Genomic DNA, 8,198 nt, shown 5'->3' with positions numbered 1-8,198 from the left:
ATTCATAACCACTACGCTACCAGAGCTCCTTTGTAATCTGACTTAATGTCTTGATTTTGATTTTCAGAGGGCGCCAATGCTTAACTTATAAGAATGACCTTTCCTAACTGCTAATTTTATTTAAAGTAAAACAGCAACCAAAAAATACCATAACAATGTACCTTCTATTCTATATACTTGCCCATCTTTGTTTCCATATCTCTATAACTCTAGGGAATGCTACTGTTTTCTTTGCTGGCTTTTCTTCCCCATCCTACTTATATTTAACCAGAGCTCTGGTAGCATAGTGATTATGAATTGGGCTGTGAAATCAGACAGTGAAATCAGAAAAGAGGTTCTTATCACAGATCAGGCTGGAGATAACAATGCCTGATATCCAAGGGCAGTGTATGGAGGACAGTAGATTTGGGTGGCTAATTCAGGAATCTTAGCTCTGAGTGATGTGAAGGACAAGAAGTGATTGCCTAGGGGACTGATGGTTTCCAGACTCTATGAAGGGAAACTGTATCAGTCCTGTTCACTGATGATTGTACCTAGAATCTACCTAAATAAAGACTTCTTCAATTTCTGTCTCATTTTCTCAACTTGAGGGGTAAGGAAAGGAGAATAATTTTCAGACTCTTGTGTTACAGTAATGAATCAATTATATCCAACACCTGGCCACATGACTTTCAATTTGTAGTATTACTAACCTTTGTCTGCCTACATAAGATTTAATAGTTAAGACAACAGAGTTCTGCTTCTAGTAAGCAGATATTAGGAATAAACTATAAAACAAAAATTAAGCACCGTTCAACGTGCTGGAGGCTGGCCCGTAGGAAACATGGCGGCGACTTAGAGTGCGGATAAGGAGAAAGAACAGCTGGGTGGCAACTCTGGAGCAATAGGTGTAACAGCACACGAGAGTGGCTGTTGTCTGCGCTGGAAGATCTGGAGGTGTTGTCGAGAGAACTTAGAGAAATGCTAGCAATGTCAAGAAACCAAAAGTTGTTACAGCCTGGAGAGGAAAACCAGATCCTGGAGTTGTTAATTTACAGAAATGGGGTGTTTCAGGAACTAATGAAATTGGCACTTAACTAGGGAAAAATGCATGATGAAATGCAAGTTTTAGAAAAAGAAGTAGAAAAGAAAGACAGTGATATTCAACAACTACAAAAACAGCTCAAAGAAGCAGAACAAATACTGGCAACAGCGGTTTATCAAGCAAAGGAAAAGCTCAAATAGATAGAAAAGACAAGAAAAGGCGCTATCTTCTCTGAAGAGATCATTAAGTATGAGCACAGGATCAGTGCAAGAAATGCTGTGTGTGCCCCACTGACCTGGGTTCCGGGGAACCCACGGAGGCCATATCCAATGGATTTAGAAATGAGAAGTGGATTGTTGGGTCAGATGAACAATCTGTCCACTAATGGTGTGAGTGGGAATTTACCAGGGGATGCACTCACAGCAGGCAGGTTGCCAGATGTCCTAGCTCCTTAGTACCCATGGCAGTCCAGTGACATGGCAATGAACATGTTACCACCCAATCACAGTAATGACTTCCTGTTGGAACCCCCGGGCATAATAAAGAAAATGAAGGTGATGTAGAGGTGATGTCAACAGAGTCCTCAAGTAGCAGTAGTGACTCTGATTAAACATAAAAGGCAAAAAGCGTACAGGACTCTGATCCTCACACAATAGCAGGGCAACATAAGCTGCAAACTGGTAAGAGTAGCCCAGTAAATATTGGCTATTGTTGAATTCAACAGCTTTCTGAAAATTTATAGGGAATTTTTTCAGTCAAAAATCATGATTTTAATCCTAATCCACTATGCAAATATTTAGGGAGTATTCAACATTTCCTGTTGGAACAAAAAGTTTATTTTATTGTTTGATGTTTTCTTATCCTGTTCTATTCAGTTTTGTTGGTATTGCACATAGTAGATTTGGAAATGAGATTTTAGGGAAATGACCCGTGTACATATCAATAATAAACCTCCAGGTATTATTTTACAAAGCAGTGGATCGCTGAATATGCATCATATTTAAAAATGACCAAATGCATCCTTCGAAAAGGAAGGCTTATGGCCTTTGTTTCAATAACCAGAGATATTGTCTCAATTCTGTTTGTAATTATTGTAATTTTGTAAATAAGCTCTCTTGTTATAAAAAAAAAAAAAAATTAAGCACCTCTCTTTGATGCAACAGCCTAGAAGAGGTAAACCAGTTGAAAGACATTCTGCTGCTAACCAGTAATAGGGGAGTCCTATGAAGGTAGTCATGAGGCAGTACTGTGCTGTTAGATACATCCTTCCCATGTAAGTGATGCTGCAAAATTCAAAGGACACTTTTCACTTTCCCTTGGTTGAAGCCTGGGCTGGTTGGGAGCTGCAAAGCAAGGTCCTAGAGAAGGCACTTACATTGCATCCTTGGCCAGCTCTACATTTTCTGAAGAGGATACATGAACCTGGAGGAAGAGTGGGGGTAAGTAAAAGGCAAATACATGTTAGAATTACTTCTTTCTTTGTCCACTGCCCCCAATATGAAGACTTTCCTTCTTCTCTTTTTACTTATTTATTTATATTTTAAAGTTAGTACTGAGTGCTCAGTCTAGGGGGTTCACATAGGTAAGATGAGGCATTTGGGATAAGTAATTTCCCCATCTCTCCATTATTTTCAGTTAGCTCACATCACTCCAAAACATTGCCTGTTGAATGAGCATAGAGATAAAGGAGGCATAATTTCAACAACGGAAGAGTCTAGTCTAATCTGAAGCACTTAAAGGGTAAACAAAGAGGCATACAACCTGTAACCAGTCTTACACCTTTATTTCAGATATTTAACTGAAAAAAATGACTGAGAACTACCATTCAGTTAAAAAATAGAGTTGATCAGGTTTCCAGTTGTGTGGGCAGCTACACACAGACACAGAGGGAGACGGTGAAACAAAAGTCGTGCAGGGTTTGTATGGAACATTGGCATTTCTTTTCAGGGAGTGCCATTCATAGTGGCAAGTTTTATTAAGACAAATTACATGTGGAATATAATATTAAAAAATCTAGATACTTTCTTATTAATATTGTCCCATGAACATCAAATTCACTGTGAATACATGACTGACTCTCACAGCCATCAAGTTGATTCTGGCCCATAGGGACCCTGTATAGGGTTTCCGAGGCTATAAATATTTTTAGGATCAGAAAGCCTCATCTTTTTCCTACAGAGTTGCCGGGTGGGTTTCAACTGTTGACTTTTCAGTTAGTAGTCCAGAGCTTATCCTACAGAGCCACACCAGGGTTCCTATTTCATGACTTGTTAAGTACTGCCAAGTTGGTTCTGACTCATAGCCGCCCTGTATCATGTTTCTATGGAGTGGCTGGTGGGTTTCAACTTATCCTACAGCACTATGCCTAGACTCTTCTCTATGAACAGAAAAGCAATAAAATTATTTGCATGATTATTTTTAACCTTAAATGTTGACACTGGATTTAAAGAAGGATCTGGAGAGCACCCTAGTGTGTTGTGGAAAGGCAGAATTTTAATAACCTAGTGCTGAATCAGAGATAACTTGATGGAGGAACCCTCAATATTACTGATTCTCAACCACAGCTGCACATTAAAACTGTCTGGGGAAATTTGAAAAATAACAATAACTGCACCCAAGATTCCACTCCTAGAAATCTTGACTTAGCTGGTCTCAGGGTAGGACCAAACATCAATATCTTCATACAGATAGATCAAGTCAATCCAGGAGGAGCTATTGAGGGCAGGAGAGAAGTTGCTTTTAATTTAACGTTTTGCCTCCTCTCCATCCTTTCTTATCACAGTAAAGAAGTAGTCAAGCACTTCTTTCCCTCATGATGAATAGCACAAAAATCACATGAGATTGTGTCCAGGTTGAAGTAAGAATGACTGTTTGACTTACCACTGACAAGACTGTGAATATGACGGATCCTAACTAAATGGGCCATGTCCTTGTTAAGTGCCTTTGGGTCAGTTCTGACACATAGCAACTCTGCACAGGCTTTTGGAGGAACAGCTGTTGGACTTGAACTACCTTGTGGTTATCAGTACAGTGTGCATCCTACAGTGCCACACCAGGACTCCAAATGTGCCATAAAAGTGTGTAATGGCAAAGGGGACTACCATATGGATGACTGACTTGTCACATGGAAGTGTTGTTCAAGCTACAGTCACTGCCACTGTTTACCATCCAGGTTGTTGTTGTGAAGTGCTGTCCAGTTGGTTCTGACCCATTAGTGACCCTGTATAGGGTTTCTGAGGAGCAGCTGGTGAGCTTGAACCACTGACCTTGTAGGCCAAACTAACCTTGCAGTCTAGCACATTAACCCACAGCACCACATCAGTACTCTAAGACCTAAAATGGAACAGATGACTTGTGGTGGTTTAAAATCAATGTAAAGATGAATGATAAAAAATGAAATTGATAAATGATAAAGAATGAATGAAATTAATGACTCATAGAGATGGACTTCAGGAATAGCACTGTCAGTTCAACTATTAATTGATAGATTGGTGGTTCAAATCCACCCAACATCTCCTAGGAAAATAGGCCTGATGATCTGCTTCCTAAAAGTCACAATCCTGAAAACTCTATGAAGTGCACATGGAACGTCTGGTATGGCACAGTAGGATCAGCAATGGAGTCAGAACTGACTCTACATTGCCTAACAACAACAACAACATGAAGTGCACATGGGTATAGGACAACCATAAGTTGGAATTTACTCATTGGCAACTGGATTAGTTTGGTTTTAATTGTAATAGATACATAACCTATTCTTTTCCTTTATAATTTTACATTAAAACAAAAGTTTAATTTTTCAACATGCTCAGAAGGAAAAGCCACAATTGTGCATGGACACATTCAAGTCCCTTAGAGTGAGATCTCAGGACTATGGGGCCACATCCATGTACAGTGAAAAATGCTTTTTTATTCTTACCGTGATTCAAAATTTATATACATGGTAAAATTAAAATTGCTTCTTTCTAGAATTTCTGAGAGTAAAATGTAGGTAAAAATTATCAAAGATGAACTTTAAAAAATTAGTATTCTTACCAGAACTGCTTTTTTGATGTACTCAGTGTGGATCTAATCTGTCTATGGGGTAGGCTAGTCCTGGGCCTGCTTTAATGGTCACCAAGGAGTCCTGGTATGGTGCTGTGGGTTCATGTGTTGGACTGCAAAGTTGGTTTGAACCACAGGGTTGGTGGTTCAAGCTCACCAGATGCTCCTTGGAAACCCTATACAGGGTCGCTATGGGTTGGAACCAACTTGATGGCACTCGACAACAACAACAATAAAGAGGATGGCACATCATTTCCAACTGCTATACTGCTGGGTCCCTTCAGGACTGGGATGGTGTCTTGTTTATCTGTGAATATGCCTCTTACCAATGTTTATTGATCAAAAGTACACACACAGCATTACTGACTCTGAATGTGTTCTTGTGAATTTAAGGTAAATACATCTATCTTTCAGCATTCAAAAAGTGTCTTTCAGTTTTGTTGACCATTTAAAAAGTGTCTTCCAGTAAAATGCTTTATTAAGGGTATAGTCTTAAAGATAGGATTATGATTCATTATTCACCACAGGTAAATTTCTCTTAGGGAATTATGGGTGAGAATTGGTTATTAGGAGAGTAGAGGAGGTGGGGTGAGTCAGAGGAGAATTTATTTGTCAAGATAAATAAATGTCTTATTGTCCAGGCATGTCTCAAAACATACTTTCTGGAAAAGGACTGTGCTGGCATTGTTCCTCTGTTGGTTTTCAAAATCTGTTCTTAACTTTATGGAAAATTCTGTTAGCCCAAATCTATTTCATCCACTGGAAAAACATTGCCATTATAATTAGGGAAATTTATTACCAACTGTGCCCTTTGAATTTCATGCATGTGGTTCACTTCATACCCAGCATTAAAATTGGCTTTGCTTTTATTTGAATTTGTGCTGTTGTACACATGTACTTTTCTTTATAAAATGTTGCAAATTTGTTTTCTGAGGAAGCTACTGGTGAAAGAGAATCTGTTTTGCATGGATTTTGGTGTGACTCCAGGTTTTGTGAATAACCTGCTAGAGTTAAAATACACGTTATTAGTTCTGTTTGCGGATGTACTTAGGTGTATCCTCTATATCTGTAACCTAATGTTGAAGTGTAATGGTTCATAGATATTAATAAATTACAGGATAACCTCAATAAAAATTAATAAAGCTGCCACGAAAACAAGAGAAGAAAATCATTTAAAAAATAGTAAACCACAGCAATAAAGAAAATGATAAGAATACCACATACAAAATGAGTGCAGCACAGAAAATTATGTGAAACAAAGAATCTAGCAGCACCACACACACACAAAAGCACACATAGCAAAATTCATACCTATTAAATTCATACCTACTGAATGTAAATGGATTAAATCATCAGTCAAGGAAGAGACAAAGTATCAGAATAAATAAAAACAGGATTCATCAATATATTGTTTATAAGAACACACCTTAGACACAAAGACAAAAATGGACTAAAAATAAGATAGGAAAATATATAACAAGCTAATGGCAATTAAAAAAGAGCAAGAGTGGCAATATGAATTTCTGATAAAATAGACAAAAGCCAGTTTAAGAGACAAGGGAGGACATTATATATGATTAAAGGGTAAATTTAACAAAAGAATATAGCCATTATAAATATCTATGCACCCAGTGAAACAGGCTCAAAATGCATAAATCAAACTCTAGAAGAATTCAAGAAAGAAGTACACCACTCAACAATAATAATATGAGATTTCAATGCACCAATTTCCATGAAGGACAGAACAACTATAAAGAAACTCAACAAAGACACAGAAGACCTAAACCACGCTCAACCAACTTGACCGCTAGACATATACAGAATACTTCACCAACAGCACCATGATATGCATTCTTTTCCAGTCCACATGAAACATTCTCCAGAATAGACCATATGCTGGGCCACAAAGTAAGCCTCAGTAAATGAAAAGCATCAAAATACTGCAATGATTCTTCTCAGATTATAACACTACAAAATTAGAAATCAATAATAGGAAGGTCAAGGAAAAGAAATGAAAAAATATGAAAATTGATTAGTATACTGCTTAAAAACTACTGGGTAGTAGAAGAAATAAAACATGAAATAAAAGATTCCTTGGATCAAATGAGAATGAAAACACAACACACCAAATTCTTTGGGACACAATACAAGCAATGCTTCGAGGTTAATTTGTGGAAAAAGATGAATATCCGAAAAGAAAAAAGCACCAAAATTAGCAACTTAAACCTATACAGGGTTGCTATGAGTCAGAACTGCCTTGACAGCAGCCAAAACAAGCCAGGGGCTGACTGGAAAACAAACCAGTAATTGCTCATATGCAAGTTCAGATTGAGGCTGAAGCAAATTAAAACAAGTCCACGTTGGTCAAAATATGACCTTGAGTATATCCCACCTAAATTTAGAGACTATATTGAGAACAGATTTTATACATTAAACACAAATATCTGAAGACCAGATGAGTTGTGTGATGACATCAAGAACATCATACATGAAAAATGCAAAAGGTCATTAAAAAGATAGGAAAGAAAGAAAAGACAAAGTGCATGTCAGAAGAGACTCTGAAACTTGCTTTTGAATGTTGAGAATGATGAAGTAAAAGAACTAACAGAAAATTTCAAAGGGTAGCTCTAAAAGACAAAGTCAAGTATTATAATGAAATGTAAAAGCCATGGAATTAGAAAATCAAAAAGGAATAACACTCTCAGCACTTTTCAAACAGGAAGAATTGCAGAAAAATTTCAAGCCTCAGCCTGCAATATTGAAGAATTCTATGGGCAAAATATTAGATGACACTGGAAGCTTCAAAAGAAGATGGAAGCACAGAGTCACTGTATTGAAAAGAATTGGCCGATGTTCAATCATTTCAATCAGTTCATATGATCAAGAACTGATGATTATTGAGGGAAGAGTACAAGCTTCACAGGAGGCATTGGCAGAAAAAAAAGATCCTGGAATTTATGAATTACCAGTTGCAAAGTTTCAACAAATTTATGCACTGCTTGAAGCACTCACTTATCTATGCCAAGAAATTTGGAAGACAGCTACTGAGCCACCTTATTGGAAGAGATCTATATTTGTGCCTATTCCAAAGACAGGTGACCCCAAAGAAGGCATAAATCATTGAATAAAA

At 37.5% G+C, this 8,198-nt stretch overlaps 1 pseudogene; it reads left to right on the top strand.

Moving 5' to 3' along the window:
* The first annotated feature begins 823 nt into the window (after window positions 1–823).
* LOC102825378 lies at window positions 824–1,634 on the top strand (annotated as a pseudogene).
* The last annotated feature ends 6,564 nt before the right edge of the window (window positions 1,635–8,198 follow it).

Source organism: Chrysochloris asiatica, unplaced genomic scaffold (genome assembly GCF_000296735.1).
Source record: "Chrysochloris asiatica unplaced genomic scaffold, ChrAsi1.0 scaffold00084, whole genome shotgun sequence".
NCBI lineage: Eukaryota > Metazoa > Chordata > Mammalia > Afrosoricida > Chrysochloridae > Chrysochloris > Chrysochloris asiatica.
This window is presented reverse-complemented; position numbering and strand designations above follow the sequence as displayed.